Source organism: Salmo salar, chromosome ssa27, assembly GCF_905237065.1.
Source record: "Salmo salar chromosome ssa27, Ssal_v3.1, whole genome shotgun sequence".
NCBI lineage: Eukaryota > Metazoa > Chordata > Actinopteri > Salmoniformes > Salmonidae > Salmo > Salmo salar.
The window spans coordinates 40,410,607-40,422,684 of NC_059468.1; positions in this window are offsets into that span (position 1 = coordinate 40,410,607).

Consider the following 12,078-nt stretch of genomic DNA (forward strand, 5'->3'; position numbering starts at 1 on the left):
ACACACACACACACACACACACACACACACACACACACACACACACACACACACACACACACTCATTAGATCACTCAGAGATTCGCAGTGTAAATAAGTGAGCGAGCTGAGTATTTTCTCATCAGGCTTCTACAAGGCCAGCTCGGGTCCTCCAGGATAAAATACACAACAACAATAACAAGTGTGCTTATGATCCACTAGAGAGTTTTTCTTTTAGTATGAGGCAAATAAACAGTTAAGTCACTGAATAAGTGGGTAATGAAAATAAAGAATTTCAAAAGGAGATTTTAAAAAGGCAGTGTTGTACTTTCCATGTCTATAGACCTCAGTCTAACTTCATTTGATCTCATAATATATTTTCTATACAGGGGTATGTGGCACAAGCATATTCTGTATAAATATATAGACGGCATGGTGTAAAAGTTCTGAGAAAAATGTGTACATAAAAGGTGTTTTTATTCCTTTTTAATTGTTCAGTGAAGCTGAAATTGGGTATGTGTCGTCTCTCTCAGAAATCCAATGGCTTGGCTTGGACCATTGGACTTGCTATAGTGAGTCATATGTTTCAAAAAAATTCCAACTTCACCTGGGGGGGCGGAATAAAGGGGCTTCCTCTAGGAGGGGGGGACTAAAGGGGCTTCCTCTAGGAGGGGGGGTCTAAAGGGGCTTCCTCTAGAAGGGGGGGCTAAAGGGGCTTCATCTAGGAGGGGGGCTAAAGGGGCTTCCTCTAGGAGTGGGGGGGACTAAAGGAGCTTCTTCTAGGGGGGACTAAAGGGGCTTCATCTAGGAGGGGGGACTAAAGGGGCTTCATCTAGGGGGGGATTAAAGGGGCTTCATCTAGGAGGGGGGACTAAAGGGGCTTCCTCTAGGAGGGGGGGATTAAAGGGGCTTCATCTAGGGGGGGGACTAAAGGGGCTTCATCTAGGAGGGGGGGGACTAAAGGGGCTTCTTCTAGGGGGGGGCTAAAGGGGCTTCATCTAGAGGGGGGACTAAAGGGGCTTCATCTAGGAGGGGGGGCTTAAGGGGCTTCATCTAGGGGGGACTAAAGGGGCTTTATCTAGGAGGGGTGACTAAAGGGGCTTCATCTAGGGGGGGACTAAAGGGGCTTCATCTAGGAGGGGGGGCTAAAGGGGCTTCCTCTAGGAGGGGGGACTAAAGGGGCTTCCTCTAGGAGGGGGGACTAAAGGGGCTTCCTCTAGGAGGGGGGACTAAAGGGGCTTTCTCTAAGAGGGGGGAGGCTAAATGGGCTTCATCTAGGAGGGGGGACTAAAGGGGCTTCATCTAGGAGGGGGGACTAAAGGGGCTTCATCTAGGAGTGGGGGACTAAAGGGGCTTCATCTAGGAGTGGGGGACTAAAGGGGCTTCATCTAGGAGGGGGGGGACTAAAGGGGCTTCATCTAGGAGGGGGGGGACTAAAGGAGCTTCATCTAGGAGGGGGGGGACTAAATGAGCTTCATCTAGGAGGGGGGGGGACTAAAGGGGAGCTGTCCATTTGCTTGTTATTTTGTACATTTTGTGCAACAATAAAAACGTGTAATTTATTACATTCAACCAATGAGGTGTGGTGTCTTTGTGGTCTTAACAGGATGACCTTACTTGACCTTTGAAATTCAACAGAAGGACAACAGAGTTCCAAATGTGGATCAAATGAGTGGAAGTATTTTTGATATTTTGTGATATTTCTCACTCCAATGCACACAAAGGTTACATCCCAAAATGGCATCCTATTCCCTACATAGTGCACTACTTTAGACCAGAGCCCCTATGGGACCCTATTCCCTATATAGTGCACTACCCTATGGGACCTGGTCAAAAGTAGTGCACTATATAGGGAATAGGGTGCCATTTTGGATACACATATAAGGAGGTGTGTCTGATCAGTGATCACTCTACTACCTCTCAGTAACTATATAAACTCACATGGAAAAATGTAACTCAAGCAAAACAGTCCCCACTGATATTTGGTAGGGATCTATACAGTCCAATGTTTGTAGTTTAAATAAACAGGGACGACATAACAGTGGCTGCTTGCAAATAGCACCCTATTCCCTATATACATTACCTATTCCCTATATACATTACCTATTCCCTATACATTACCTATTCCCTATATTCAGTTCCTTTTCCCTATATACATTCCCTATTCTCTATATACATTCCCTATTATCTATTCCCTATATACATTACCTATTCCCTATCTTCAGTACCTATTTCCTATATACATTTCCTATTCCCTATATACATTCCCTATTCCCTAGATACATTCCCTATTATCTATTCCCTATATACATTACCTATTCCCTATATACATTACCTATTCCCTATATACATTACCTATTCCCTATATTCAGTTCCTATTCGCTATATACATTACCTATTCCCTATCTTCAGTACCTATTCCCTATATACATTACCTATTCCCTATATTCAGTACCAATTCCCTATATTCAGTACCTATTCCCTATATACATTCCCTATTCCCTATATACATTCCCTATTCCCTATATACATTCCCTATTCCCTATATACATTACCTATTCCCTATATTCAGTACCTATTCCCTATATTCAGCACCTATTCCCTATATTCAGTACCTATTCCCTATATGCCGTACTTTTTCCCTTTTTACAGTACCTATTCCCTAATATACAGTACTTATTCCCTATATACAGTACCTATTCCCTATATACAGTACCTATTCCCTATATTCAGTACTTATTCCCTATATACATTACCTATTCCCAATATATACTGCTAAAAAAAATAAAGGGAACACTTAAACAACACAATGTAACTCCAAGTCAATCACACTTCTGTGAAATCAAACTGTCCACTTAGGAAGCAACACTGATTGACAATAAATTTCATATGCTGTTGTGCAAATGGAATAGACAACAGGTGGAAATTATAGGCAATTAGCAAGACACCCCCAATAAAGGAGTGGTTCTGCAGGTGGGGACCACAGACCACTTCTCAGTTCCTATGCTTCCTGGCTGATGTTTTGGTCACTTTTGAATGCTGGCGGTGCTTTCACTCTAGTGGTAGCATGAGACGGAGTCTACAACCCACACAAGTGGCTCAGGTAGTGCAGCTCATCCAGGATGGCACATCAATGCGAGCTGTGGCAAGAAGGTTTGCTGTGTCTGTCAGCGTAGTGTCCAGAGCATGGAGGCGCTACCAGGAGACAGGCCAGTACATCAGGAGACGTGGAGGAGGCCGTAGGAGGGCAACAACCCAGCAGCCGGACCGCTACCTCCGCCTTTGTGCAAGGAGGAGCAGGAGGAGCACTGCCAGAGCCCTGCAAAATGACCTCCAGCAGGCCACAAATGTGCATGTGTCTGCTCAAACGGTCAGAAACAGACTCCATGAGGGTGGTATGAGGGCCCGACGTCCACAGGTGGGGGTTGTGCTTACAGCCCAACACCATGCAGGACGTTTGGCTTTTGCCAGAGAACACCAAGATTGGCAAATTCGCCACTGGCACCCTGTGCTCTTCACAGATGAAAGCAGGTTCACACTGAGCACGTGACAGACGTGGTAGAGTCTGGAAACGCCGTGGAGAACGTTCTGCTGCCTGCAACATCCTCCAGCATGACCGGTTTGGCGGTGGGTCAGTCATGGTGTGGGGTGGCATTTCTTTGGGGGGCCGCACAGCCCTCCATGTGCTCGCCAGAGGTAGCCTGACTGCCATTAGGTACCGAGATGAGATCCTCAGATCCCTTGTGAGACCATATGCTGGTGCGGTTGGCCCTGGGTTCCTCCTAATGCAAGACAATGCTAGACCTCATGTGGCTGGAGTGTGTCAGCAGTTCCTGCAAGAGGAAGGCATTGATGCCTGTGCGGCCCCCCAAAGAAATGCCACCCCACACCATGACTGACCCACCGCCAAACCGGTCATGCTGGAGGATGTTGCAGGCAGCAGAACGTTCGCCACGGCGTTTCCAGACTCTGTCACGTCTGTCACGTGCTCAGTGTGAACCTGCCTTCATCTGTGAAGAGCACAGGGCGCCAGTGGCGAATTTGCCAATCTTGGTGTTCTCTGGCAAAAGCCAAACATCCTGCACGGTGTTGGGCTGTAAGCACAACCCCCACCTGTCCCATAGGGATCACAGGACTCATTGGCCCCATTGGTCCCATAGGCCCCACAGGCCCCATAGGGCTCATAGGACTCATAGGGCCCTGGTCAAAAGTAGGAGACCGTAAGTGTTACAGTGGGATGAGCCTCTTTGCTTTCTATCACAACACTGTATTGCTGCTAGTGCTGTACATGCTGCTGACTGGTCGACGCCGCTGCTGACTGGTCGACGCCCCCGCTGCTGACTGGTCGACGCCACTGCTGACTGGTCGACGCCGCCGCTGCTGACTGGTCGACGCCGCTGCTGACTGGTCGACGCCGCTGCTGACTGGTCGACGCCGCTGCTGACTGGTCGACGCCGCTGCTGACTGGTCGACGCCGCCGCTGACTGATCGATGCCGCTGCTGACTGGTCGACGCCACTGCTCTCGTCTTGTTGGGCGTTGACAATGATGAAGCACTGGAGAAACGATGAGTCAGACAGTCTGCAGGCCTCCATGCAAAAAGGGAAAGATTGGCACTATGCCATTTGATGGAATGACGTCATATTTTTTGCCTCTTAGATCAATTTCCTCCGAAGCAGTTCCGATCAATGCCTCTGCAGTCACACTTCCCTGTCTCACCAGAAGGGGGCGTCAGAGGATAAGAAACATGATCGTCCTGTTTCACTGCATTGCACAGCACTGTTGTACTGGCAGTGTGTGTGTGTGTGGGAGGGGGGGGAATGACTCAAGCAAAATAACTGGCAGTGTGTGTGTGTGTGTGGGGGGGGGGGGTAAAGATACCTTAATAGAAAATGACTCAAGCAAAATAACTGGCAGTTTAAACTAGGGCAAGGGGACAAAGGACATGCTGTGTAAATGTACATATGGAAAAGCAAGAAGGCCAACCTAAATAATTTCATAACACACATATGTACATGCACACACATCAACAACAACAACATCAACAACAACAACAAAGGTCCCTTCAAAAGGATAGAACACAGGATGTGAAGAGTTCCACAGAAAATAAACTGATAACATCCTCTTCCTCTACCCGTTACCGTTGATACCCCCCTCCTCCCTTTCCCCCTCAGGCCAGACCCTATGACTCAGCCTACAGTAAATAATAGAGCTGAACAAAAGACAGGTGGAATTCTGGGACAGTTCCAGGAGAAAAGAGGGAGTTCTGAGGTTCAGTCAACAGCTGAATTAAATCAAACGGAACAGTGTTTATCTCTGTCGAAACAAGAAAAGGTGAGATGAACTGAACGGTTTATGGAAATACGGATATGTTTCTTTGATCATCTTCATACAGCGCAGGACTGTGCTTTTTATAGCATGTTAAATAAGACCTCACTACAATTCAATACCCAGCTATAATGTAGACACCTGCAATGAACTATACAGTGGGTAGCATTTACAGTACTGTAAGCACACGCGCACACACACACACACACACACACACACACACACACACACACACACACACACACACACACACACACACACACACACACACACACACACACACACACACACACACACACACACACACACACACACACACACACACACACACACACACACACTCTTCAGGCTCACCACACCCTTAACTGCCAGACGAAGTAACCAGTAACATGATAGTATTTTCATAGAACACAGACTAGCAGGTTAATCTCCCTGGGAGTAACGCTCCCACAGAGGTGCAATCAGCTGTTGAAACAAAGCATATCCCTACCCCTGTTTTGGTATAAAAGCTGACGAATGGGCCTGGAGAAATGTTTACCACTCTCAAACTCATTAGATGGAGCTATGGATGCAAGGACTGATCATCCATGATATCAAAACGATATCAAAAGCTTTGAGGCTATATAATGTTATTTTTTTTGTTTGTTTTTTACATATACTTTGTTTACTAACATTGGAGTGAAAAACAAGCATGTATTTTGGGTTCTGATGGGGTACGACAGTTGAGCTAAGCCTATGAGGCATTTATAAGTTATATTCTTTGGAAATCAATGGGTACACATCATTACTTTATAAGTAGAAACATGGAAGTAGAAACTGCAGATTGGCCCTTTAAGGCTTGGCTTGGTTCTAGGCTGGGCTCGGCTCTGGGCTTGAGGCTTGGCTCTGGGCTTGGTTCTAGGCTGGGCTCTGGGCTTGGTTCTAGGCTGGGTTCTGGGCTTGAGGCTGGGCTCTGGGCTTGGTTCTATGCTGGGCTCTGGGCTTGGTTCTAGGCTGGGCTCTGGGCTTGAGGCTTGGCTTGGTTCTAGGCTGGGCTGGGCTCTGGGCTTGGTTCTAAGCTGGGCTGGGTTCTAGGCTGTGCTCTGGGCTTGGTTCTAGGCTGGGCTCTGGGCTTGGTTCTAGGCTGGGTTCTGGGCTTGGTTCTAGGTTGGGCTCTGGGCTGGTCTCTGGGCTAAGCTTTGGGCTTGGTTCTAGGCTGGGCTGGGCTCTGGGCTTGGTTCTAAGCTGGGCTCTGGGCTCAGGTCTAGGCTGGTCTCTGGTCTGGGCTTGGTTCTAGGCTGGGCTCTGGGCTTGGTTCTAGGCTTGGCTCTGGGCTTGGTTCTAGGCTGGGCTCTGGGCTTGGTTCTAGGCTGGGCTCTGGGCTTGGTTCTAGACTTGGCTCTGGGCTTGGTTCTAGGCTGGGCTCTGGGCTCAGGTCTGGGCTGTATACTTACTGTAGTTTCCCCCACCACACAGATAACACCAGCTCACTTCCCTCCCTCGGAGCATACTTCTCAAACAGTTAAGAGTTTAACGGACAACATTGATATTTCAGTTGGTTTGTTTGCTTTGGCTTAGGTTACAGAAACACAAGTTAGACTACTGCTGGATTTCCTTGTTTCCTCTCCTTCATGATCACTGATCTTTCTGAAAGGTATTCAAAGGCAAAAGCAATACATAGTGTAGTTAATTATATCCATCTGGGGGGGTACTGAAAGTAAACAAGGACATGAGTACAAAATGGAGTAATTCATCTCTTCAGGAAAAAAACAAATTCTGGACACATTCCCCACTATAACAATAACCTAGTCAATTATTATTTTATATTCAACCTTTATTTAACTAGGAAAGTCAGTTAAGAACTGATTCTTATTTCCGATGAAGGCCTACCCCTGCCAAACCCTGAACCGGACAACGCTGGGCCAATTGTTCGCCGCCCTGCGGGACTCCCAATCACTGCGCCACTCGGGAGAATCTCCTGGAGATTTCTTAGGCGGCGTTTACACAGGCAGCTCAATTCAGATATTTTGCCAAATGATTGGCAAAAAAGCTGGTCTGACTGGTCAAAATACTAATTATTAGTGGAAAAAGATCAGAATTGGGTTGCCTGCGTAAACACAGTCTTAGTTACCAACATCACTGCTAAAGTTCAACTGACGTTACCAACCTACAACATCAACATGTTACCAACCTCCAACATCAACATGTTACCAACCTACATCATGTTACCAACCTACAACATGTTACCAACCTACATCATGTTACCAACCTACATCATGTTACCAACCTACAACATGTTACCAACCTACATCATGTTACCAACCTACAACATGTTACCAACCTACAACATGTTACCAACCTACAACATGTTACCAACCTACATCATGTTACCAACCTACAACATGTTACCAACCTACATCATGTTACCAACCTACAACATCAACATGTTACCAACCTACAACATGTTACCAACCTACATCATGTTACCAACCTACATCATGTTACCAACCTACAACATGTTACCAACCTACATCATGTTACCAACCTACAACATCAACATGTTACCAACCTCCAACATGTTACCAACCTACATCATGTTACCAACCTACAACATGTTACCAACCTCCATCATGTTACCAACCTCCAACATGTTACCAACCTACATCATGTTACCAACCTACAACATGTTACCAACCTACAACATGTTACCAACCTACAACATGTTACCAACCTACAACATGTTACCAACCTACATCATGTTACCAACCTACATCATGTTACCAACCTACAACATGTTACCAACCTACAACATCAACATGTTACCAACCTCATCATGTTACCAACCTACAACAACAACATGTTACCAACCTACAACATGTTACCAACCTCATCATGTTACCAACCTACAACATGTTACCAACCTCATCATGTTACCAACCTCATCATGTTACCAACCTCATCATGTTACCAACCTCATCATGTTACCAACCTCAACATGTTACCAACCTCATCATGTTACCAACCTCATCATGTTACCAACCTACAACAACAACATGTTACCAACCTACAACATGTTACCAACCTCATCATGTTACCAACCTACAACATGTTACCAACCTCATCATGTTACCAACCTCAACATGTTACCAACCTCATCATGTTACCAACCTCATCATGTTACCAACCTACAACAACAACATGTTACCAACCTACAACATGTTACCAACCTCATCATGTTACCAACCTACAACATGTTACCAACCTCATCATGTTACCAACCTCAACATGTTACCAACCTACATCATGTTACCAACCTCAACATGTTACCAACCTCAACATGTTACCAACCTACATCATGTTACCAACCTCATCATGTTACCAACCTCCAACATCAACATGTTACCAACCTCATCATGTTACCAACCTACATCATGTTACCAACCTCCAACATCAACATGTTACCAACCTCATCATGTTACCAACCTACATCATGTTACCAACCTCCAACATCAACATGTTACCAACCTCCAACATCAACATGTTACCAACCTACAACATGTTACCAACCTCATCATGTTACCAACAAACATCATGTTACCAACCTCCAACCTACAACATGTTACCAACCTCATCATCTTACCAACCTCCAACATCAACATGTTACCAACCTACAACATGTTACCAACCTCAACATGTTACCAACATCAACATGTTACCAACATCAACATGTTACCAACATCAACATGTTACCAACATCAACATGTTACCAACATCAACATGTTACCAACCTCATCATGTTACCAACCTCAACATGTTACCAACCTACAACATCAACATGTTACCAACCTCATCATGTTACCAACCTCATCATGTTACCAACCTCAACATGTTACCAACCTCATCATGTTACCAACCTCAACATGTTACCAACCTACAACATGTTACCAACCTACAACATGTTACCAACCTCAACATGTTACCAACCTCCATCATGTTACCAACCTACATCATGTTACCAACCTCATCATGTTACCAACCTCATCATGTTACCAACCTCATCATGTTACCAACCTCCAACATGTTACCAACCTCCAACATGTTACCAACCTACAACATGTTACCAACCTCAACATGTTACCAACCTCCATCATGTTACCAACCTACATCATGTTACCAACCTCATCATGTTACCAACCTCATCATGTTACCAACCTCATCATGTTACCAACCTCCAACCTCAACATGTTACCAACCTCAACATGTTACCAACCTACAACATCAACATGTTACCAACCTACAACATGTTACCAACCTCAACATGTTACCAACCTCATCATGTTACCAACCTCATCATGTTACCAACCTACATCATGTTACCAACCTCATCATGTTACCAACCTACATCATGTTACCAACCTCATCATGTTACCAACCTCAACATGTTACCAACCTCATCATGTTACCAACCTCAACATGTTACCAACCTACAACATGTTACCAACCTACAACATGTTACCAACCTACATCATGTTACCAACCTACATCATGTCCAACAACAACAATGTGACGTTTATGTGTGTATAGTGCCCCTACTCCACCACTACCACATATCTACAGTACTAAATCCATATGTATGTGTGTGTATAGTGCCCCTACTCCACCACTACCACATATCTACAGTACTAAATCCATATGTATGTGTGTGTATAGTGCCCCTACTCCACCACTACCACATATCTACAGTACTAAATCCATATGTATGTGTGTGTATAGTGCCCCTACTCCACCACTACCACATATCTACAGTACTAAATCCATATGTATGTGTGTGTATAGTGCCCCTACTCCACCACTACCACATATCTACAGTACTAAATCCATATGTATGTGTGTGTATAGTGCCCCTACTCCACCACTACCACATATCTACAGTACTAAATCCATATGTATGTGTGTGTATAGTGCCCCTACTCCACCACTACCACATATCTACAGTACTAAATCCATATGTATGTGTGTGTATAGTGCCCCTACTCCACCACTACCACATATCTACAGTACTAAATCCATATGTATGTGTGTGTATAGTGCCCCTACTCCACCACTACCACATATCTACAGTACTAAATCCATATGTATGTGTGTGTATAGTGCCCCTACTCCACCACTACCACATATCTACAGTACTAAATCCATATGTATGTGTGTGTATAGTGCCCCTACTCCACCACTACCACATATCTACAGTACTAAATCCATATGTATGTGTGTGTATAGTGCCCCTACTCCACCACTACCACATATCTACAGTACTAAATCCATATGTATGTGTGTGTATAGTGCCCCTACTCCACCACTACCACATATCTACAGTACTAAATCCATATGTATGTGTGTGTATAGTGCCCCTACTCCACCACTACCACATATCTACAGTACTAAATCCATATGTATGTGTGTGTATAGTGCCCCTACTCCACCACTACCACATATCTACAGTACTAAATCCATATGTATGTGTGTGTATAGTGCCCCTACTCCACCACTACCACATATCTACAGTACTAAATCCATATGTATGTGTGTGTATAGTGCCCCTACTCCACCACTACCACATATCTACAGTACTAAATCCATATGTATGTGTGTGTATAGTGCCCCTACTCCACCACTACCACATATCTACAGTACTAAATCCATATGTATGTGTGTGTATAGTGCCCCTACTCCACCACTACCACATATCTACAGTACTAAATCCATATGTATGTGTGTGTATAGTGCCCCTACTCCACCACTACCACATATCTACAGTACTAAATCCATATGTATGTGTGTGTATAGTGCCCCTACTCCACCACTACCACATATCTACAGTACTAAATCCATATGTATGTGTGTGTATAGTGCCCCTACTCCACCACTACCACATATCTACAGTACTAAATCCATATGTATGTGTGTGTATAGTGCCCCTACTCCACCACTACCACATATCTACAGTACTAAATCCATATGTATGTGTGTGTATAGTGCCCCTACTCCACCACTACCACATATCTACAGTACTAAATCCATATGTATGTGTGTGTATAGTGCCCCTACTCCACCACTACCACATATCTACAGTACTAAATCCATATGTATGTGTGTGTATAGTGCCCCTACTCCACCACTACCACATATCTACAGTACTAAATCCATATGTATGTGTGTGTATAGTGCCCCTACTCCACCACTACCACATATCTACAGTACTAAATCCATATGTATGTGTGTGTATAGTGCCCCTACTCCACCACTACCACATATCTACAGTACTAAATCCATATGTATGTGTGTGTATAGTGCCCCTACTCCACCACTACCACATATCTACAGTACTAAATCCATATGTATGTGTGTGTATAGTGCCCCTACTCCACCACTACCACATATCTACAGTACTAAATCCATATGTATGTGTGTGTATAGTGCCCCTACTCCACCACTACCACATATCTACAGTACTAAATCCATATGTATGTGTGTGTATAGTGCCCCTACTCCACCACTACCACATATCTACAGTACTAAATCCATATGTATGTGTGTGTATAGTGCCCCTACTCCACCACTACCACATATCTACAGTACTAAATCCATATGTATGTGTGTGTATAGTGCCCCTACTCCACCACTACCACATATCTACAGTACTAAATCCATATGTATGTGTGTGTATAGTGCCCCTACTCCACCACTACCACATATCTACAGTACTAAATCCATATGTATGTGTGTGTATAGTGCC